The sequence below is a fragment of the Bubalus bubalis genome, chromosome 23 (assembly GCF_019923935.1).
Source record: "Bubalus bubalis isolate 160015118507 breed Murrah chromosome 23, NDDB_SH_1, whole genome shotgun sequence".
Lineage (NCBI taxonomy): Eukaryota > Metazoa > Chordata > Mammalia > Artiodactyla > Bovidae > Bubalus > Bubalus bubalis.
The window spans coordinates 26,495,613-26,520,984 of record NC_059179.1 but is presented as its reverse complement, the minus strand read 5'-3'; positions in this window follow the sequence as shown (position 1 = coordinate 26,520,984).

Below are 25,372 nucleotides of genomic sequence, written 5' to 3'. Positions count from 1 at the left end.
TTGAGAAATGTCAAATTGTTTTAGTCCTTCATTGCATATTTTCATTTACAAACCTTCTATTTACTTGCTTTTGTTTCTTTCCTTTCTTTGACTAGATGTCTGTAAGCTTTAAGTTTTGTACTTACCTACTTAGTCCCAAATCTTTTTCTTTGTTTTCTTTTTTCACTTTAAGTACTTCACTGGTGCATTTTACCATTTTTAGTTGGGAAAATGAACAAAGCTTTGGTAGATTGTTTCAGCCTTCGGTTAAACTTTAATTTATGGAGTAACTTTGAGACTTGAAACAAGGTAATTGGCAGAGTAGTGAACACTGTGGGAAATGTTTTACATGAATAAAAAAGGGAAAGTTAGCTAACAAATATTTACTTAACAACTGCTGTGCCCAGAACCCTGTGTTCAAAAGCTCAATGGACAGAAAGGCAGTGGAAAGAAAATAGAAGTGCTGAGAGGCTTACTCCACAGGTGGGGGCATGGGGACAAGAATGTGTGGGAAAATGATTTATAAAGCCCCATAACCAAAATCAAAGTTACTTAAGACAAGCTGGAATAAAATGATCAAATAAAATGGCAGAGCGAGTATGTATCAGCTTTATTTTCATACACTTGCATTCAGAACATGACTTCATTATCTAATGGCCATGTGAACTTGGGAAATTTACTTGTACTCTGAAAACATCATTTTCCCATAAGTAAAATGGGCTGAATTGTTTATGTAGCAGGGTCAGGGATAATATCTGTAAAGTACTTTGCACAGTATCTGGCACATGCATACACACTGAGAATATGCTAACCGGTGTGATGGTGGTCACAATGGTTGTAATTACTGTCACTACTATTGGTGCCGATATTCCAAGCATCATGACTACTTTCATTACTACAGTTATGCTTTTAATTGATTTGTTGCTCCATTCATTGCCCATCCATTTGAAAGGAAGTATAAAAATTCATTTTTGGCTAAGTGATATACAAGTGCCCATATGTGTTTAAAATTTCAACAAAGAACCAACTTGAAGATTTAATTTTACAGGGCTGCATTTCAGAATTCTAGAAATCCTACTTAAGTAAGTAGTCTAGCTTTCTCAGTAAAGCGAATATAAAGAAAGCCAACACAGAAAACCAAAGTGATCTTGTTGCGGGCGCAATGCAGATACCAGTGGCAGCATCCCACTTGTAGGACCACTCAGTTTTAAGAGCCCCGGGACTGATGCTCCTACTTTGCCATTGGGGGAGGTGGAGAACCATGAGGAGAATGCCTCTGGGGTAAATGTTGGCTATACAGACTCAACGCGGAGTGGAACTGCCAGTCAACGAGGAAGAGCCAACATGAAAGTACCTGAGTGCGGCAAAGCTTGAAGTGAGGGCTCTCGACTTGACAGAATCAGAAATGAAAATTTATAGTTGATCCAGAATTAAGACCCATTGTTTAAACAGAATCCTTACATTTCCAGTGCCTAAAATAATTTTATCTAATTGGCAGGATACTCCAAATTTAGTGTCATGGCACCTAAAAAGGTAGGTGAGTCTACGCACCCTTGTCCCAATCCACTGATGCCAGATATGATTCAGAGTTTAGAATTTTTAGGGTTTTTTGAATGGTGATATATTAACAATACTTTTCATGTAACTTATTCAATATCCCTATGAGTTCTGTGGCAGGGATTGGGTGGGAGAGGGATAATGACTAACAAGTTTCATATAAATGCAGTTCAGACCTTAAAAATTATGAAGGGGAGAAAGTGGGGGAGGGAGGGAAGAAAGAAAGCAGCCAGAGAGAGGGAGAAAATGAGAACTCAGTTTTCAGATTTTGGAGTATTTCAAATCAAAATTTGTTACTTACAGAATATTGTATGGAATATCAAGGAACATTTAAATGTTTAGAGAAATTTTATCCTACCTGAGTAAAAGGTGATGTGCCTTTGCCTGGAGAATTCCTTGGACAGGGAAGCTTGGCGGGCTACAGTCTACAGGGTTGCAAAGGCTCAGACACAATGAGCGACTAACACTTCCACTTTCAATGATAAAATATACATATACAATAACCAAAAATAAATAAATAAATAAAACTCCTCTCACCTTTGAAAGGAGAGAATCTACTCCTTCAGAGTTTATCTTCTACATTATATATCGGCCATCCTTATTCTGTTAATATGTGTTTTTTAAGTTATGAAAACTTCAGTTTTGATACATTTTTCAGAGAACTTACAGTTTCTTAAAAACAAGTCACCATTATTGAATACCCAGAATGTACCATGCTCAGTGTTAAGTACTTTACAGAAACTATCTTAAGTATATCATAATTATCTTGTAAGGAAGGAATTATAGTTTTGCACATTTACTAATAAGAAAAGAGAGTTTGGGAAAGGCTACTGTACCAAGATCATATAGCTGAATCCAGCACAGAATTATAAAATAAATATTTATTGACAACATATTTAACTGCTTCTCTAGTGCCCCTGTAACTAATCTCTGATCTTCCTTAAATTAATAAGAAAAAAAATCTTGTTATGTGAATTCCTTCTAAAGAAGACTAGTTTCAGCCTCTTCTATATGTTGATTTTTGTCTTGTTTTCCATTTAAAACATGGCTTTTTCTAAACCTCACCCTCCAATCCTGAAGTTGCTTTTATCTCACAAGAATCCAAGGAATATAATGGTTCTAGAACATTGCTTCTAGTTATTCTAGAACACCTAGTCACTGAATGACTCTCAAGCAGAGAGTTACACAAAACATCTTAGATACATATGATGGACCCAGCCTACTTGAATGTCTGATTTTGTGAGAGCAGCAATCAATACCAGATTACTCATATAATATTGTACCCTTGATCCATATTGGAAAGGGTATTATATTAGCCCCTTTCCATCCTGGAGAGTTGAACTGTTTGTCTTCACCAGAAGAGACATATTTTTAAAACTGGTCATCTCCTTTTTGTCTGCCACTCTTCTGTCAACATCATTTTATATGAAATTGCAGAATAACATCATCATAATATCTAATACTCCATATGCTCGAACCAAGGAAATCACCATGAAAGATGTAAGGCATTGGGTACCATTTCTCTCGAAGGCAGAATACAAGCATAAAAGAAAAGGTAGGTCTCATTATTCTAGGTAAAGATATATTTACAATGCTAAAAATTTTTTTCCTGCTTTATTTTTATTTGCTGGACTTTATTGGCTTAAAAACAGCCATATTCAAGGGGAAAAAAACAACAACAACAAAAAAAAACCTCTTCCACCATGAGAAAAAAAAAAAAAAAGATTCCACTGAAATGAAGCTGAAGATGAGATTGCCCCCAGCCATGTTCTCTGCCTTTTCCTTCTCCAGGGCATCTTCCTGACCCAGGGATCAAACCCATGTCTCCTTTGTCTCCTGCATTACAGGCAGATTCTTTACCCGCTGAGGCATCAGGGAAGCCTCTCTCAACCAGAAAATACAGACAAAATTGATGGGAGAATGTACAGTACTACACAGGGTAGTTGATTCCCTTCACCAATGGATTTAAGCTTGCTGTTACACAGCAGGAGCAAGAAAAACTGCAATGGATCTTAGAAGAACCCCATAGACATTAATACTGCTTTGTTCGGGGATAAATTTTAATGGAAGACTACAGGAATCCTGTATGTACAAAATCATCAAAAGCTCACTTTCCTCAGGAAAATTTCCAGTTGATGTATTTGCTGAGGGCAATTTGCATGTGGAGTCAGGAGTGGCAAAGGTTACTAGAAGTACTAATTATGCCCTTGGGGCCAGTTACAGAAACAAGAACTGTAACACTAACCTTTTTTTGGTTTGTTTTGGTGTTCTCCCTGTATATACATCTAGTTAAAATAGCCGTCTTTTAAAACTAATTTCCCTCTTCATTCTTCCTTTGTACCATTATTTGACATATGACATTATACTAATGACAGACTGTACAATATATTTCACAGGTTATAGAACATTAAGACAGGATCATTATAGTGGCCATAAGAATATGCAACATACATTCCCAAGCATGGGGACTGTAACTAACCAGCATCCTCAGCTGCTGTGTTCTGAAATCCAAAACTGCATTTGTGCTGAGGCTATACTTCGCATGGACTGTCCCAAGCCAGTGACAGCTATGGCAGCAATACTAAAATAGGCCCTTTCCTAGGAGACACAGGTCTCCACTAACGCAGAAATTCAGCTCAGGACTCAATAGCTCTGGTGAACTTTCTTTAGACTGCACATCAGTTCAGGGTGCCTCCACCCAACCTTCTTTCCCTCTTTCCTTCAACGGATGGGGAGTTGGGAGTTAACTATGACCCCTTCTCCTAATCATTCCTAACCTCTCCCAGTTGTCTCACTCATTTTACAGGAGTTTTCTGGAGACTTCTTGTATTTTACACCTGAATGATTTAATATGCTTGAAATCAATGCATATTTAACCCCATCTTGTTCTCTGCTTTCCAGACTACTATAATCATCATAGAGTAAGTAGGATAAACATGGTACAGACATTATGGATTTAGAAGTGGATGCAATAACGGATGAATTTTTGGGTAACTATTTTCCGATTGTTTTGGCAGTACCACATGTCATGTGGATCTTAGTTCCTTGACCAGGGATCCAACCTGCGTCCCCTGCATTGAAGTGCTGTCAAAACCACTAGCCCACCAGGTAAGTTTTCTCTAGGCTAATACTTTTTATAAGAAACTAAGAGAATACTATGAAGAATGATACATTAAGTTACATAAGAATAGCCTTTTCTTTTGTCTCTTTTAAGAACCAGAAGTTGGAAAGAAAGCTGTGCAGCTAGCCAAATTGGCATACTTTACAAATGACTGCCAGCATCTTTAACCTCTTTTCCTTAGGTTTGAGTCAATCGCCAGCAATGTCCAGGTTTTGACCTTGGTGGTAACAGCAATGCATGTGTACATGTGCTAAGAAACAGCATCACAGGAATTTTCGAGAATTTATCAGAAGCATGGTTGATACTCTTCTTACTGTTTAGCCACTCTAGCATCCTGATTGGGCAAGCTTAGTCATTATTACTTTGCCTCAAACTTCCATCATTCAATTCAGCTCAGTTCAGTCGCTTGGTCATGTCTGACTCTTTGCAACCACATAGACTGAAGCACGCCAGGCCTCCCTGTCCATCACCAACTCCCAGAGTTTACGCAAATTCATGTCCATCGACTAGGTGATGCCATCCAACAATCTCATCCTCTGTCATCCCCTTCTCCTCCTGCCTTCAATCTTTCCCAGCATCAGGGTCTTTTCCAATGAGTCAGCTCTTTGCATGAGGTGGCCAAAGTATTGGAGTTTCAGCTTCAACATCAGTCCTTCCAAAGAACACTCAGGACTGATTTCCTTTAGGATAGACTGGTTGGATGTCCTTGCAGTCCAAGGGACTCTCAAGAGTCTTCTCCAATACCACAGTTCAAAGGCATCAATTATTCGGTGCTCGGCTTTCTTTATAGCCCAACTCTCACATCCATACATGACTACTGGAAAAACATAGCCTAGACTAGACAGACCTTTGTTGGCAAATTAACTTTTTAATATGCTGTCTAGGTTGGTTATAACTTTCCTTCCAAGGAGTAAGCATCTTTTAATTTCATGGCTACAGTCACCATTAGCAATGATTTTGGAGCCCCTCAAAATAAAGTCTGCCACTGTTTCCACTCTTTCCCCATCTATTTGCCATGAAGTGATGGGAACAGATGCATGATCTTAGTTTTCTGAATGTTGAGTTTTAAGCCAACTTTTTCACTCTCCTCTTTCACTTTCATCAAGAGCCTCTTTAGTTCATCTTCACTTTCTGCCATAAGGGTGGTGTCATCTACATATCTCAGGCTATTGATATTTTTCCTGGCAATGTTGATTCCAGCTTGTGCTTCATCCAGCCCAGCGTTTCTCATGATGTACTTTGCATATAATTTAAATAAGCAGGATGACAATGTACAGCCTTGACGTACTTCTTTTCCTATTTGGAACCAGTCTGTTGTTCCATGTCCAGTTCTAACTGTTGCTTCCTGACTTGCATGCAGATTTCTCAAGAGACAGGTCATGCGGTCTGGTATTCCCATCTCTTTCAGAATTTTCCACAGTTTATTATGATCCACACAGTCAAAGGCTTTGGCATAGTCAATAAAGCAGAAATAGATGTTTTTCTGGAAATCTCTTGCTTTTTATATCATCCAGCAGATGTTGGCAATTTGATCTGTGGTTCCTCTGCCTTTTCTAAAACCAGCTTGAACATCTGGAAGTTCACAGTTCACATATTGTTGAAGCCTGGCTTGAATATTCTGAGAATTATTTTACTAGCGTGTGAGATGAGGGCAATTGTGTGGTAGTTTGAGCATTCTTTGGTATTCCCTTTCTTTGGGATTGAAATGAAAACTGACCTTTTCTAGTCCTGTGGCCACTGCTGAGTTTTCCAAATATGCTGGCATATTGAGTGCAGCACTTGCACAGCATCATCCTTCAGGATTTGAAATAGCTCCACTGGAATTCCATCACCTCCACTAGCCTGGTTTGGAGTGAGGCTTCCTAAGGCCCACTTGACTTCACATTCCAGGACATCTGGCTCTAGGTGACTGATCACACCATCATGATCACATGGGTCATGAAGATCTTTTTTGTATACTTCTTCTGTATTCTTGCCACCTCTTAAGACCTGCTTCTGTTAGGTCCATACCCTTTCTGTCCCTTATTGAGCCCACCTTTGCATGAAATGTTCCCTTGGTATATCTAATTTTCTTGAAGAGCTCTCTAGTCTTTCCCATTCTATTGTTTTCCTTGGTTTCTTTGCACTGATCACTGAGGAAGTCTTTCTTATCTCTCCTTGCTATTCTTTGGAACTCTGCATTCAAATGGATATATCTTTCCTTTGCTCCTTTGCTTTTCGCTTCTCTTCTTTTCTCAGCTATTTGTAAGGTCTCCTCAAGGTCTCCTCCTTTGCTTTTTTGCATTTCTTTTCCATTGGGATAGTCCGATCCCTGTCTCCTGTACAATGTCATGAACCTCCGTCCATAGTTCATCAGGCACTCTGTCTATCAGATCTAGTCCCTTAAATCTATTTCTTACTTCCACTGTATAATTGTAAGAGATTTGATTTAGGTCATACCTGAATGGTCTAGTGGTTTTCCCTACTTTCTTTAAGTCTGAATTTGGCAGTAAGGAGTTCATGATCAGAGCCACAGTCAGCTCCCACTCTTGTTTTTGCTGACTGTATAGATCTTCTCCATCTTTGGCTGCAAAGAATATAATCAATCTGATTTCGGTGTTGAACATCTGGTGATGTCCACGTGTAGAATCTTCTCGTGTTGTTGGAAGAGGGTGTTTGCTATGATCAGTGTGTTCTCTTGGCAAAACTCTATTAGCCTTTGCCCTGCTTCATTCTGTACTCCAAGGCCAAATTTGCCTGTTACTCCAGGTGTTTCTTGACTTCCTACTTTTGCATTCCAGTCCCCTATAATGAAAAGGATATCTTTTTTTTTTTTTTTTGGTGTTAATTCTAACAGTTTTTGTAGGTCTTCATAGAACCATTCAACTTCAGCTTCTTCAGTATTATTGGTCGCCGCATAGACTTGGATTAATGTGATATTGAATGGTTTGCCTTGGAAACGAACAGAGTTCATTCTGTCATTTTTGAGATTGCTTCCAAGTACTGCATTTTGGACTCTTATGTTGACTATGAGGGCTACTCCATTTCTTCTAATGGATTCTTGCCCACGGTAGTAGATATGATGGTCATCTGAGTTAAATTCACCCATTCCAGTCCATTTCAGTTCACTGATTCCTAATATGTCAGTTTTCACTCTTGCCATCTCCTGTTTGACCACTTCCAATTTGCTTTGATTCATGGGCCTAACATTCCAGGTTCCTATGCAATATTGCTCTTTATAGCATCAGACCTTGCTTCCATCACCAGCCACTTCCACAACTGGGTGTTGTTTTTGCTTTTGCTCCATCTCTTAATTTTTTCTGGAGTTATTTCTCCACTGATCTCTGGGAGCATGTTGGGAACCTACTAACCTAGGGAGTTCATCTTTCAGTTTCCTATCTCTTTGCCTTTTCATACTGTTTGTTCATGGGGTTCTCAAGGCAAGAGTACTGAAGTGATTTGCCATTCCCTTCTTCAGTTACCACATTTTGTTAGAACTCTCCAGCATGACCCACCTGTCTTGGGTGGCCCTACACAGCATGGCTCATAGTTTCATTGAGTTAGACAAAGCTGTGGTCCATGTGAGTAGACTGGTTAGTTTTCTGTGACTGTGGTTTCTGTCTGTCTGCCCTCTGATGCCCTCTCTCAGCACCTCCTGTCTTACTGGGGTTTCTCTGACCTTGGACATGGGGTATCTCCTCACAGCCCCTGCTCCTGAATTTGGATGTGGGGTATCTTTTTACATCCCCCACTCCTGACCTTGGATGTTGGGTATCTCCTCACAGCCCCCATTCCTGACCTTGGACGTGGGGTATCTCTCTCGGTCGCTCCAGAGCCACACAGCCGCTGCTCTCTTATTTGTAAATTAGAACCCTGACTCTATCCTTACAGGTTTTTATGGAAAATAGGTTATGCATTCAATAGGATAACTGAGGGTAGTTTAAAGAAATGGTGTTGATAAAGCCATGGGCAGTATCAAGAGAAAACTGCTGATACAAAGGACAGTGAAGTACTCTGCAGCTAGCCATAGCAGGGAGTTATCACCCTTAGTCTTCTGAGGAAGACAGAATAGGAAACATCACCAGTACCATGAATAAGAGCTATAGCTATAGGAAATGGCTATAAGCAGCCTGATCTTTGGTGGAGGAATACAGACAAAGAAACTCATAACCCATTGTCCCATTGGTACCTTCCATTGGGTAAACTCAACTGAAAGCTATTAAGGCGAGTGAGCCTGTTGATGTCATCCATAAAGATTAGCAACCAGGGTGGACAGAAGGGTGAAAATGGTAGAGATATAAAGGAAAACAGCATACCCACTACATTGACTGATATAGAGTGATAAATGTTATTGCTTCAAGTTTAGCTTAATTTTAAATGTTAATAAGGCATTTGAAAACAAAATCCTCTATCAGCACAGATATCATTGATTGATTATGAAATGGGCTTTAAAAAATTATGCATACTTTACATCAGAGAATTCAGAAAGATTAATGATGTTATTAATTTATCTTTAATTTTGAAAAATATTTTTGCTGAATATAAAATTCTGGACTAGCTGTTTCCATAGCAAAATAAAGATGTCATTCTCTTGTCTTTCAGTCTTCATGATGTCTGAGAAGTCAACTATCATTCATATTGCTTTTCTCCTGTATATAATATATCATTTTTCTTCATGGTTGCTTTTAGTATCTTCTGTTTATCTTTGGTTTTCAGTATATATAAAAAAAATATATATATATATATATACACATACATACAAAATTCAGTTTTAAAGTTGTTTTTGGCAGAAACACTTACCCAGGCATCCAAGCCAAATTATTTTTTTATGGCAGAAGTGGAATATACATATATTTTTTAAGAATAAAATTTTTTGCCAAAAATGTTAGAAGTTGCTCCAATATTGTTTTTTAATAAATCATCCTCTTTAAACTAGAATTTTATCAGATAAATAAAAAGAAAAAAAACTTATTTGACTCCCTTTTTGATCTCTAAACTTTGCCATTGTTATACTAATTGACTATACTCTTTTAATTACAGTCACTGTATAATTTTTTTAAACATTTAATGCTTGATATCATTACTCTACTTTTATTAATTTATAAATATATACTGTATATTTCTTCACAAATTTGTTTCTAGATAGTAAACATATATTCTGTTGCTAAGGTACCATTTGTGATCAGAAATCTGTGGAACATTCTGATTAATTTTTGATGAAACTACAATATCATTCTGATTTTAATGTTTTTAATTGCATTACTTTGTTTCCCATATGTATAATTATATCCCGTGTAGGAAATGACAGTTTTTAATTTTTTTCCCAATTTTAATACCACCTATCCTTTAAAAGCAGGCTTCCCTGATGGAGCCAGTGGTAAAAAACCTGTCTTCCAAGCCAGAAGACCTAAGAGATGCAGGTTCGATCCCTGGGTTGGGAAGATCCCCTGGAGGAAGGCATGGCAACCCAGTCAAGTATTCTTGCCTATAGAATCTAATGGACAGAGAAGCCTGGTAAGCTATAATCCATAGGGTCTCAAAGAGTCAGATGTGACTCTAGCAGCTTAGCATGTATGCATTCTTAATAAGAATGAGGCCCATGGAAAGGGAGAAAATATTTGCAACCATATACCTGATAAAGGGTTAGTATCTTAAAAATATAAGGAATTCTTACAACTCCATACTAAAAAACAAATAACCCAACTAAAAATGAGCAAAGCAACTGAATAGATATTTCTATACAAATGACCAACAGATGTATTAAAAGGCACTCAACATCACTAATCATTAGGGAAACACAAATCAAAACCACAAGATATCACCTCACACTCGTTAGGTTGGCTCTTATCAAAATAACAAAAAATAACAAATATTGATGAGGATTTGGAGAAAAGGGAACCTTTGCACAATATTGCTATGAATGCACATTGATGCAGCCACTATATAAAACAGTAAAAATGTTCCTGAAAAAGTTTAAGAAAAAAATAGAACTACCATATGATCCAGCAATCTTGCTTCTCAGTATAAATACAAAAGAATTGGAATCAGGATCTCAAAAGGTTATATGAACCCCCATGTTCACTGCAGCATTATTCACAATTGCCAAGACACGGAAGCAACTTGACTGTCCATGACTGTTAATGGACAAAGAAACTATTGTATACGCATACAATGCAATATTATTCAGCCTTAAAAAGAAGGAAATACTGGCATTTGCAACAATAAAAATGAATCTTGAAAACATTATGCTAAGTTAATAAACTAGAAGGACAAATACTACATAATAACACTTTTACTAGGAATTTAAAATACGCAAACTCATAGGAGCAGTGAATGGAAATGTGGTTATCCAGGCCTGAAGTGAAAAGTAGAAAGGAGAAGTGTTAGTCAAAGAGCACAGTTTTGGTTATATAAAATGAGAAAGTCCTAGACTTACTGTACGGCATACTGCCTAGAGTCCCAATAGTGCATTACATAATATAGTTAAAATTTTTCTGAGACGTTAGATTTTATGTTAAATGTCCTTAGCAAAATGATAATAATAATAATGACAATAAATACAGGGATAAGAGGAAACTTTTGGAAGTCATGGATAAGTTCATGACATAGTTTGCAAGGAAGTTTTCACAGTTGTATACTTATCTTCAAGTTCATCAACATATATTAAATATATATAGTTTTTGTATGTCAAATTTTTTAATTAAAAATACTATACATAGTTATTTAAATTGCTTTCTTTCAATGTGTTTTCAATTTTGATAACTTTGTATTTATTAATTCTATTCTTTTGTTCATATGGAAAGTTGACTTTTGTTTCTATGTTTCATGTAATATATTTGTTGAGTTTTACTATCTTTATTATACTGGGCTTCAATAAAGAAATGAGGAAGTTATTTCTTTTCTATGCTCTGGAACAGAGAATCAGGGAAATGCAACTAAAATCATGGCATATCATTTCACATATATCAGAGAAAACAATAATTAGAATATGTCAGCTCTGGGGTTTGGGAAAGATGTGGAGCCTTGCACTCTGTTAATAGGAAGATAAATTTGTAACATTGATTAGGAGAACAATTTAGTACATTCTAAAGGAAATGGCAACCCACTCCAGTACTCTTGCCTGGAGAATCCCATGGACAGAGGAGCCTGGTGGGCTATAGTCCACAGGGTCGCAAAGAGTCGGATATGACTGAGCAAATCCTTAGTAATAAATATTAAGATGTACTTACACTACAAGCAATCAATTAAAGTCGTGGGAATATAATAAAAATTTTCACATTGCCTTGTAAAAAGACATGAAAAGGTATTTTGGGGTTACCCTGGTGGCTCAGTGGTAAAGAATCTGCTTGCAATGCAGGAGACAGTCCCTAGGTCAGAAAGATCCCGTGGAGAACGAAGTAGCAACCTACTCCAATATTCTTGCCTCAGAAATTCTATGGACAGAGGAGCCTGGTAGGCTACAGTCCATGGGTTGCAAAGAGTCAGACACGACTTAGCAACTAAACCACAACAAAAGGCATGTTTTCAGCATTACTATTATAAAGAAAAACATTGAAACCACTTAAATATCTATCAATAAAAAAGAGATAAATCAACAGTGCCAAGTTAAAGCTATAAATATCAACATAGTTTAGTAGGTTCATATATTTCATTTCACAAATATAGTATGGAAATAAAAAACTTACAAAAAGATATGCATAGTTTAATGTTATCTACATAAAAGATTTTAAGTATGCCCCAAAACATATATTTTTGGAATAGAGATGCATTTAGTCTATAAAGATAAACATTAAATAGTAATAGATGATGGAAGTTATGCCCTGTTGAATTTTTAATTCCTTTTCAACTTTTATGGAAATGACTTTCTTCCTTTTTGGACTAAAACCATGAAATACCTTAACTGATCTGATTTTGAAAGGTCATTGTATTTTTGTTTTGAACTGTATATTAATGATCAAGCCTTATTTTAATATGTTTCTAGACATTATTTGAATTTTTGCATTGACTCACAAGAGAAATTAGCCTATGAGTGGTTTTTTAATGTATTTATCAAGTTTTTGGAATAGTATTACACCAACTTTATCTTTTAAAAGAATATAAAAATATTCCTTATCATCTGTGTTTCAATAAGCTTAAATACGCTTATTTACCTTTTCCTAAAGTTTCAGTAAATATACCTATAAAACCATTGGTCCTTGCAGTCTTTTAAGAATAGCACTTGAATAATTGTCCACTATTGCTCTCTTTGGCTTTGCATTTTATTCTCTGCTTTGGATAGATTTAGTAATTTATATTTGCTAGGAAATACATTTAGTTTATGTGGATAGCAAATCTATTTGCACAGGCTTGAGCTGAGATATTTTAATTTACTAATATCCTTTGTATCAGAAGTTACATCCCCACTCCCACTTCTTACTTATGTGTTTGTGCTTTCCCTATTTTATCGTTAATTCAATGTATAATCTATTTTTATTTTGTTTGTATTTTTCAAATAAGTAAATAGATTTATTATTTTTACTGCTTTTCTCTTTAGTAACAAATTTTTGTTATATCTTTATTAATATATTTCTTCACATTTTTATACATTTTATAGCTGGTCACTTCCTAACTAAATGATATGAATGCTTAATTTACTTGTTGTTACTTTCTATTATTTAAACAAAATTATATTTTTTCATTGATTTTGCTAATTTCATATGCTAGAATATAAACTTTTTAAAATTTTACTTTCTATAAAATTTGTGGTTTCAGTTTTTATTCTCTCCATGTTCTCTTTTATAGTTTTATTAGTTTATTTATATACCGGTTTACTAATTTTTACTAAAGGCTGTCATCTGTGCCATTTCTACTTTTTGGAATACATTGATATATTTATTATTATTTATTACAACATCAATGTTTTTAGTATCCCAGGGCATGCAAAGTGTAGTATATTATCTTCTCATAAAATGTATCAGAATAAACTAGTTAGATTATTTTAGGCCATACTAATTTTTACTTTTTTAAGGTATATGGCCTCTCCCGGATATAGCTATCATTTGACATAATCTTTAATGTGTTGACTGTATTCCTTACAATTATACAGAGGAAGTGACATATAGATTCAAGAGATTAAATCTGATAGGCAGAGTGCCTGAAGAACTATTCACGGAGGTTTGTAACATTGTTCAGAAGGCCATGATCAAAACCATCCCCAAGAAGAAGAAATGAAAAGAGGCAAAATGGCTGTCTGAGCAGGCCTTACAATAGCTGAGAAAAGAAGAGCAGCAAAAAGCAAAGGAGAAAAGGAAAGCTATATCCATCTGCAGAGTTCCAAAGAATAGAAAGACTTCCTAAGTGATCAATGCAAAGAAATAGATGAAAACAATAGAATGGGAAAGACTAGAGATCTCTTCAAGAAAATTAGAGATACCAGGGGAAATTTTCATGGAAAACTGGGAACAATAAAGGACAGAAATGGCATGGACCTAACAGAAGCAGAAGATATTAAGAAGAGATGGCAACAATACACAGAGTGAAAGTGAGTGAAGTGAAGTCGCTCAGTCGTGTCCAACTCTTAGCGACCCCATGGACTACAGCCCGCCAGGCCCTCCGTCCATGGGATTTTCCAGGCAAGAGTACTGGAGTGAGGTGCCATTGCCTTCTCCGTTAACAGTGGCTAGGCATATTATATTTACTTGGAGCTGGTATACTTTGTGACAGCCTTAGTGCCCTTGGACACAGCGTGCCTGGCCAGCTCCCCAGGTAGCAGCAAGCGCACGGTGGTCTGGATCTCCCTGGATGTGATAGTCAAGATGGCAACAATACACAGAAGAACTATACAAAAAAAGATCTTAATGATCCACACAACCATGATGGTGTGATCACTCACCTAGAGCCAGAAATCTTAGAGTGCAAAGTCCAGTGGGCCTTAGGAAGCGTCACTACGAACAAAGCTAGTAGAGGTGATGGAATTCCAGCTGAGTTATTTAAAATCCAAAAAGATGATGCTGTGAAGTGCTGCACTCAATAGGCCAGCAAATTTGGAAAAGTCAGCAGTGGTCACAGGACTGGAAAAGATCAGTTTTCATTCCAATCTCAAAGAAAGGCAATGCCAAAGAATGTTCAAACTACCACACAAATGCACTCATCCCACACGCTAGCAAAGTAATGCTCAAAATTCTCCAAGCAAGGCTTCAACAGTATGAGAACTGAGAACTTCCAGATGTCCAAGTTGGATTTAGAAAAGGCAGAGGAACCGGAGATCAAATTGCCAACATCCGTTGAATCTTTGAAAAAGCAAGGCATCTACTTACTTCACTGGCTATGCTAAACCTTTGACTGTGTGGAACACAACAAACTATGGAAAATTCTTATAGAGATGGGAATACCAGACTACCTTATCTGATTCCTGAGAAATCTATATACAGGTCAAAAGCAACAGTTAGAACCAGACATGGAACAACAGACTGGTTCCAAATCAGGAAAGGAGTACGTCAAGGCTGTATATTGTCATCCTGCTTATTTCATTTCTATGCAGAGTACAACATGCAAAGTGCTGGAATGGATGAATACAAGCTGGAATCAAGATTTCTGGGAGAAATATAAATAATCTCAAATATACAGATGACACCACTCTTATGGCAGAAAGTGAAGAAGAACTAAAGAGCCTCTTGAGGAGAGTGAAAAAGTTGGCTTAAAACTCAACATTCAAAAATCTAAGAGCATGGCATCCAGTCCCATGACTTCACGGAAAATAGATAGGGGAACAATGGAAACAGTGGGAGACTTTATTATCTTGGACTCCAAAATCACTGCAGATGGTGACAGCCATGAAATTAAAAGACATTTGCTCCTTGGAAGAAAAGCTATGACCAACCTAGACAACATATTTAAAAACAGAGACATTACTTTGATGACAAAGTTCTATCTAGTCAAAGCTATGGTTTTTCCAGTGGTCATGTATGGATGTGAGAGTTGGACCATAAACAAAGTTGAGCATCGAAAAATTGATGCTTCTGAACTGTGGTATTGGTAAAGACTCTTGAGAGTCCCTTGGACTGCAAGGAGATGTAACCAGTCCATCCTAAAGGAGATCAGTCCTGGATGTTCATTGGAAGGACTGATACTGAAGCTGAAGCTCCAATAATTTGGTCACCCAATGTGAAGAACTGTCTCATTGGAACAGACCCTGATACTGGGAAAGATTGAAGGCAGGAGGAGAAGGGGACGACAGAGGATGAGATAGTTGGATGGCATCATCGACTTGATGGACATGAGTTTGAGCAAGCTCCAGGAGTTGGTGATGGACAGGAAGCCTGGCGTGCTGCAGTCCATGGGGTCACAAAGCGTCGGACACGACTGAGCAACTGAACTGAACTAAACTGCCCTGTAAGTAGTCCTATTGGTAAAAGTATTTTTAAAAAAGCATAATAAATGTGATAAGAGGAAATAATGTGTTTTTCTTTTTAGGGCAGCTGAGATCTGTCATTAAAAAAAATAATGTTCTTGTTATCTATGAAAATTATGTTCCATCTCTAGAAAATAAAAGACCAGTAGATTCAGTCATTTCTAGTATTTACTCTGGTGAGAGTAAGCAGATTTGTTACAAATAACAAAAATTAGCAGACGCAATTACACACATACATTCCCAGGTGGTGAGTGGTAAAGAACCTGCCTGCCAAGGCAGAAGACTTAAGAGAAGTGGGTTTGATCCCTGGGTTTGGATAATTCCCTGGAGGAGGGCATGGCAACCCACTCAAGTATTTTTGCCTTTAGAATTCCATGGATAGAGGAGCCTGCTGGGATACAGTCCATAGGGTCGCAAAGAGTCAGACACAACTGAAGCTACTTAGCATACACATACAATTATCATATCCCCTGGATCTGCTCCCACTTGTATAAAGCACTCTGTACTGGCTATTCATTATTTACAAGACTGGCTTATGTGCTGTTAGAAGTCAGAATAAGCAAGCTTTGAAAAGTTCCTTTGGTATCATGTATACAAAATGAATGACATATACATGCTTAGATTCACTGTAGATTTCTTTTTCAAGATGCACTCATTTGATCTGTGAAGGCGTTCAGATGTGGCTGCATGTTTCAAGCATGCCTTCAGTGCCAACACACACTTTAGCTAATAATTGGAGAGCAAAAGTGGGGAGAACAGGATATTCAGTGTTAAGGTGTTTAGGGAGGGAAAACCTTGAACTCATGAATCAGTAGAGGATAGATAACCATTTCATCACCATCTCTGAGTGACCTTGAAAAGCTACATGCTATCCATCTGTTAGTCTTGCTATCTGTAGAATAGATGTGACTGCCATTTCCCTATGCATGTTAACGAACTGGTTCACAAACAGAGTAAGATGAATTTTGGTAACTCTGAAGATAAGAAATCTCTCAAGTCAAATGGTAGTATTGATATTACCTCCTCACCCTCTCCTTAAGAGCAGATAGATGTGTCTTCACTACCTGGCCCTCAAACACTTTGTCTATTTGCATTTCTAGCAAAATCGTCTTGCGTTTATTGTTTCTACTTGTTTAGAGAATCTCCTTTAGCAGTTTGGTAGCCAGATCAAAATCGGGGGGTTTACATTCCAAGTATATCTTCATAGAACCACACAAAGCATGTAAGGTAGCTAAAGTCACCTACTCAGCCATATCAGTGCCTGACCTCCTGTGACTGGTTTAAAACTTAAGACGTTTAAGAGTTAAAACTGAGGCAAGCTGCCTGTCTGTGTATATATGTCCATTCATTTCAACAGATGCTCACTTCTCATATGGGAAGTCTTTAAAAAAAAAAAAAAATATATATATATATATATATATATATATATATATATATATATATATAGTGCTCAGGCTCTGAGGATATATAAAATAGAGTAAGACTACACCCTCCAAGAGTTTCTGCTGCTGCTGCGAAGTCACTTCAGTCGTGTCCGACTCTGTGCGACCCCATGGACTACAGCCCACCAGGCTCCTCTGTCCATGGGATTCTCCAGGCAAGAACAATGGAGTGGGTCGCCATTTCCTCCTCCAATGCATGAAAGTGAAAAGTCAAAGTGAAGTCGCTCAGTCGTGTCCGACTCTTAGCGACCCCGTGGACTGCAGCCTACCAGGCTCCTCCATCCATGGGATTTTCCAGGCAAGAGTACTGGAGTGGGGTGCCATTGTCTTCTCCCCAAGAGTTTCTAGCCTATTACAATTAATCTTTCTATTTCTCTTCTCACAGAAGGCCCTATAACATAGAAGTAGTCAGGCAGAGACCTCATGTGGGGGTCAAGAAGAAAGTGGAAGTTTCCAGGATAATATTCATTATGTGCTGTGCTTAGTCACTCAGTCGTATCCAACTCTTTGTGACTCCATGGACTGTAGCCCTTCTGTCTCCTCTGTCCATGGGGATTTTCCAGGCAAGAATACTGGAGTGGGTTGCCATGCCCTCCTCCAGGGGATCTTTCCAACCCAGGGATTAAACACAGGTCTCCTGTATTGCAAGTGGATTCTTTAACATCTGAGCCACCAGGGAAGCCCAATATTCATTGTACCCAGCATCATTAGCTGTATTTTAAAATAAATAAAACCTGCTGAGACTTGGTGAACCCGCGTAATAAGAGAAGCCAACACAAGAACTTGTGTTAAGGGGATGGAAAGGTAGCAGCTTCTGACAAGTTTTTTTCAAGGCAATGAATGGGATACAGGGAACATGAAGACAGAGAAAACTGGGATTAGGCACAGAGTGAAGTCCCCCAGTGATGAACACACATGCAAATAGGCATTCATCTTGTTAACTTAGTAGCTTAAAATGTGGAGGGGAAAAGCATTTTATTTCCTTTCCTATACTTGTAATTATTTGCTCTGTAAAATGCAAAATACAAGAGAACCATATCCAATGATTGAGGTTCTGGTTTAAAGTGATCACCTATGTATCATATTGCTGTAATATATTAATTTTAGTATAAAAATTTCCTGCTGAGGATATGTGGTTAGCATTGTGTTTGCCTAAGATTTACATTGGACCTTCATGTCACACACAAAAGTAAAATGAAATTCTGTATGCCAACAGCCCAGACCTCCCCCTTTACAAGTGGTATCTTCTTATATGTTCTACAGCTGTAAGTGAAAAATGGCAGAGTCTTAATTCCCTTTCCTTGGGATCTCCAGAAAGCTACAAGGCCACTCTGAATGTTCCCACCAGACTGTGCATCAGCAGGAGAGCTTATAAATATCAAGATATTTTCAGCTACCATGTCTGAGCAAGGATGATCTGGAAATACTTAGGTGGCCAAATGCAATGTTACAACATCATTCTCAATATCTGTCCATTATGATTTGGGAAAATAAATCCCTTCCAATTCTGAGCAGCTTCAGAAAAGCTATTTATTGTGAACAACTACTTAGGGGCTCCAGAATATCTAAATGGCTGCTGTATCCTCACATGCCATGGCTGTTTACCAGTATCTGTGATGTGGGTGCTAAATTGGATTCTTAATACTTAGTCTCATTAAATCCACTTTTTGTGTTGGGGGTCACTGTCTTCCTAAGACTCTATTTTTTAACATGTGTTCACACACACCCAAAGCTGAGTGTTTAATGGAACACAGGAGACTCTGTTAACTATGTTACTCATTGAATGGAATAATCCATAAATAACTAACATGAAAACAAATCATTTTTACATTCAGATGCTTTTTTTCCCTAACCTCTCTCTCTCTCATTTCTGCTTATAGCTGCTGTTGAACATTACCCTGTCAACTCTTCAAGTATTTGACTACAAAATATGCTCAGTAAATAATGTAGGGAGATTAACTAAATGGCACATAATTACCACAAATTTAGAGTCCCGTAAAAGAATATATTTTATCCATGATTAGAAGGCTTACAGACTTTCCAAATCCATTTTAATATATTTGACAGTAAGCCATGGGAAATTTTAAACAGCAGACAACGCTTATTCAGAATTCATAATAACTCAGCCTTAGATTACCATATTATTAAAGACTTCAGCACATGAAGCTACTAATTTGTTTCCTTTTCCTAAACACACATTCGCCAACCCAGCTCATTGTCACTAACCCCCACCACCAACAACTATAAACTTTTCTATGTTGAAAGCAGCATGAAATTGAAATTTGAGTTGATTTTTAAACTTTGCCACTAACAAGATTCAGTTCTGGCACAGACTCAAACAGGTCAATTAAGTAAAGCAATGAAGTGGTACAGGAAACTGTAAATTTTTTCTTTTTTTTTTTTCCCTTCACTTAATTGGTGCCAGGGAAGGCTGGCTGCACTATCTCTGGTAAAGGAAAATGACCATGTAGTAATTGTCTGAACAGCTTTAAAATATCACTAAAAAAAAAAAAAAAAAAAAAAATCTTCCTCTCAGAACAGAGCTGGGATCCAAAAAATTGGCATGGCAACTGGAGAGCCCTGTTAGGAACTTGCACTATTTTTTTCTTAACTGATCATCAAAGGGCCCAGAACTGATGAATATATCATGTCTCTAATTTTTTTTTTCTGGTACAAAAATGCATGCTTGTGTTGAAGAAGCCATCATCATCCCTAGCCCACCATGACTGTCTGCTGAGAGCTTTCTTGAGCCATGGAACCGTGTTCTTCCCCACGTAGGGAAGACCAGACATGTTGGAGGGCTGATACCATAGAAGCAACTCTCAGTAAATAGGAGCTGGTATATCAGCTTCCTTGCTGGTTGGGTGAAGATGCTGGGTGTGACCTACACCATCTCCCTAAGCGCCCCAGCAAGGGGAGCAGTAACTTGCTCATTAATGCATCCTGTCATTGGCTTCCTTACCTTTACTGACTCATTCCCCACGTCTCCTACCCATGTTCCTTGGATCACTTACCAAACAAACTTTTTGCAATCAAATACATACCTCAGGGTCCCCCTTCTTGGGGAACCCAAGTCAAAGACAGAAGACTACTATACAGAAGGTGGATAAGAATATGGATTCTAGAGTCAAAATATTTGGGTTCAAGTCTTTGTTTCTATTACAGTAGCTGTGTGATTTTGGGTAATATATTCATCTTCCTCTTTGTAAAATTCAGCTGTGCTTATTCCATAGAAAAATGTGATTATCCCATAGAATAATGCATGTAAAGCACACTATGTACCTGGCACATAGCAGATAACAAACAATTTTAAGTGACTATCTACTACTATTATTACTGTTATGGCCAAACATTAGGCTAAAATTAAATAATAATAATAATAAATTAGCTAAATTAAAAAAAACAACAACTCTAGTTTCCATCTTCAAGTTGTTCAGAATTTAAAGGAAAGGTAGACACACAAACAAAAGAATAAAATCAATTATGACTTCATGGTAGTTGAATATAAAATACAGTTTCCTTTTAGCTTCTGTGAATATATAGACAAATTTCTACTTGACATACCTAGACATGTGCCAGTCTCAAGGGGGGAATCAGTTCAGTTCAGTTCAGTTCAGTCACTCAGTCGTGTCCAACTCTTTGCCACCTCATGAATCGCAGCACGCCAGGCCTCCCTGTCCATCACCAACTTCCAGAATTCACCCAAACTCGTGCATCGAGTCAGTGATGCCATCCAGCCATCTCATCCTCTGTCATCTCCTTCTCCTCCTGCCCCCAATCCCTCCCAGCATCAGAGTCTTTTCCAATGAGTCAACTCTTCGCATGAGGTGGCCAAAGTACTGGAGTTTCAGCTTCAGCATCATTCCTTCCAAAGGGGGGAATAGTTGAGTATAAACAAATTTGTGTTACTCATGTAATACTATAGAATCCTTATAAAACTAACATGCAAAGAATCCCTGCTTTTAACTAAATATAGTAAATATAGTGTCCTAATTAATTGATTTGCATATTTTGTGTGTCAGATTCCCTTAAAATAAGGCTAAAAAACAGCCACTCAGTTGTGTTCGACTCTTTGCAACTGCGTGGACTGTAGCCTGCCAGGCTCCTCTGTCCATGAAATTCTCCAGGCAAGAATATAGGAGTGGGTAACTATTCCCTTATTCAGGAGATCTTCCTGACCCGGGGATCAAACGCATGTCTCCCACATTACAAGCAGATTCTTTGTAAGCCCCGGCTTGAGCCTCTATTCATGTCATATCTCCCCCCACCCATGAATCAGGTAAGTGTAGATGCTCCAAGCAGCAAATGATATGGGTGCTGTCCAGATTAATTGCTGAATTAATTAAACCATTCTATTTTATCAGAACACTTTCATCATTTACTTCTAGAAATGCATACATAAAGGCAGTTCTCAAAGAGCCTTTCACGCTATCTCAAAGGATAGCATTGTTACAGGAGGACAGGGAAGAAATGGACAGTGGAGCAAGATGACCCATACCAACCCACATAATGCAGGGTAATAGACTGCCCCTCTGAATGTGTCCTTTTGATAGAAACATACCTAGTGGAAATATCTTAATGAAGAGACTCTGTTATCTACTAGGCAAGAATCCAACTGACTTCCTACTGAACCTGTGCTTGGCTTTGGGATTGAGTCCAGTGTCAGATACCATGTGGTATATTCAGTATATGGGGAGAAAAGTTGAACAGTTCACTGGCCCGCATCCAGCAGTGAGTCTGACAATAGCAGCCCCAGCTCTGGTTAGAAGGGAAACTTCTGTTTCTCCTCTATTCTGTATCCTTCACTGTGTCCAGGCACCTCAAATAACATTAATAATAAATTTTAAAAGAAAAAGATACAAAAAAAACAAAGATTTCATGACCCTAGTTCTCATCAACACCTTGGAGCTGAGTGCCTGCAAGGCATCAGACACCAAAAAGGACTCAGTATTTGCCCTTTAAGAGATGACTTCTTTTTTTTTTTTTCCTAAGCATGTTTATAGATTGACTGTAGCTGGCATGAGCTCACAGTTGTGACTGGCTCTAGAGATGATCAGTCCCTTTAGTTCCTTTGAAAACATATGCATTTGAAGCTTTTCTTCCCTTTGAACAAGGAGCGCTGATGAAAGAAATTTTGTTGTTGGTAACAGGGAGACCTGCCGCGCTATAACTTGAAAGCCCGCCTGCACTTTAAAGTTGAAACCTCAGCCCAGCCCTTAGGGAAAAAAATAAATTAAAAAGAGCAGTTCTGTTCTGCTTTGAGAAAAATCTCAAGTTTCAAGAGTGAATAATTAGAGAAAATCACAGTTCTGCCTTGCTGCTTTTTTCCATTTCTGTGTTCTCCTTGGCAAGACCTTGACATTACTGGAAATCATGGTCTATTTTTTCCTCCCAAGATTATGCAGTGCAGACTGTGGACACTCCCTAATGGCTGTGGCACAGAAGCCTCCGAGTTTGACATCCGCACCACGTGGCTTTAGAATCTCAGGATTTGGCAGTTCATTCTCAATGGGTGACATTCCTGGTGTGGATCACAAGGTGACTTCATTAGGACTTAATACAACTTACAAAATAATTTTTCTTCATATTATGACAGCATTTATTTTCCTAAGCTTCTCATTTTGAGAAAGAATTAACTCATCTTGGAACCATCCCAGATAGAACTACTTGGTATTCACTGACTACACACTGTCTTTGCTTCTACTGTTCTCTCCAGTAGAGCACTCATCTCAAATAATCTTATCCTTTTTCAATAATTTCAATATTTTATCCTTCAGTGTCTGAATCAACCAATCTTTTCCATAAATCCATGTTGATTTTCTCAGCTAATCTTTCCCTCCTCATTGAATCTTACATCCTGTTTTTTCTTCTTTCTTTTAAACTGAATCCTATTCACTTTCCCTACACATAGAAGCTTCTCAAATTTGACTGGAAATTTCTCTGCGATAGTATCTCCTGAGGTACTCGTATTGGGATCTGGTAACCAATAAATGGGCTTCCCTGGTGGCTCAGATGGTAAAGAATCTGCCTTCAATACAAGAGACATGGGTTCTATCCTTGAGTCGGGCACATCTCCTGGAGAAGGAAATGGCTACCCATGCCAGTATTCTTGCCTGGAGAATTCCATGAACAGAGGGACCTGGCAGGCTATAGTCCATGGGGTCACAAAGAGTCAGACACAACTGAGCAACTAATACTTTTACTTTTTTTCAACCAATAAATATTGTTGCATTTATATGTTAGAATATTAACTGTGTGGGAAGGTTATTTTCCTCTGGTCATGTTTGTCAAGATTGGCCATGCAAAGGCTCAGTGAAAAGCAGCGGATTATCAGGCAACAGCAAGAACCATGAGATATCTATGATTCATCATCCTAGAGCTTTATTTGTTTGCTGGTTTGCTGGTCTTGTTATTTGTTTGTTTTCATTTTGGATGGCTTAGAAAAGAATATTGTAATGTGCTTTTGGTGTCCAGCATCACATCTTCTTGGCCCACCTCTGATCTGAGTCACAGAGCTGGGAATGAGGCATGCAGGCTTGCAGCACTACCTCTCACAAAGCCATGGTGAATCTCTGCATTTCTGCCTCATGACTCAGGGATCCAGCCCACCAAGTGAATGTAGAACCCATAATCGATGGACTATTCAAACCCTTGAGAGGGGGCCACTCTCAGTGAGGGACAAGAACCAACAGGCAAGTTCCTGAGCCTCTCACTCTTTGTCAGGTAATTTGGGGAGGAACCTTTCAGAGGTTCCTATGGAATTGAACCTCTATTTACTACAGAAGCAAACTCGATCACGAAAAACATATAGGTTATGTCACTCTTCTCCATTCCCTCATTCCTGCCTTGAAGGATCACTATCCAAGTGAAATACTTGTACCTGACCCCTATCACAAGGACAAACAAACCAGGACTATAGAAATGAGGCCGGGAAACAGACACTTAGATGGCGACTCTGACATTGGATCACTCTGATGCCAATAGAGTGCCATTGCTAATAGTGAGTGCAGTCATGATAACACTTGATGTGTGGAAATACCACAATTACTATGATTTCAGCTTGTGACAGATTGGGATATAACACAGATGTAAGGGCAAACATTGGTGGAAATAACAGCTCCAGCATTTGGACAGTTTGGGTGCAATAGCCACTGTAAGAAGAGTGGAGTAGGTTGACTTTTACTGACAGCTTCATGCTGGGCTGTACTTAGTAGTTCAGTCATGTCTGACTCTTTGCAACCCCATGGACTGTAGCCTGCCAGGCTCCTCTGTCCATGGGGATTCTCCAGGCAAGAATATTGGAGTAAGTTGCTATGCCCTCCTCCAGGTGATCTTCCCAGCCCAGGAATCAAACCCAGGTCTCCTTATGGCAGGTGGATTCTTTACCATCTGAGCCACCAGGGAAAACTGAGAATACTGGAGTGAGTAGCCTATCCCTTCTCCAGAGGAACTTCCTGAGCCAGGAATAATTGAACTGGGCTCTCTTGAATTGCTGGTGGCTTTCAGTTCAGTTCAGTTCAGTCGCTCAGTCGTGTCTAACTCTTCACAACCCCATGAACCACAGAATATCAGGCCTCCCTGTCCATAACCAACTCCCAGAGCCTACCCAAATTCATGTCCATTGAGTCAGTGATGCTATCCAACCATCTCATCCTCTGTCATCCCCTTCTCCTCCTGCCCTCAATCTTTCCCAGCAGCAGGGTCTTTTCAAATGAGTCAGCTGTTGGCATCAGGTGCCCAAAGTATTGGAGTTGCAGCTTCAACATCAGTCCTTCCAATGAACACCCAGGAGTGATCTCCTTTAGGATGGACTGGTTGGATCTCCTTGCAGTCCAAGGGACTCTCAAGAGTCTTCTCCAACACCACAGTTCAAAAGCATCAATTCTTTGGCACTCAGCTTTCTTT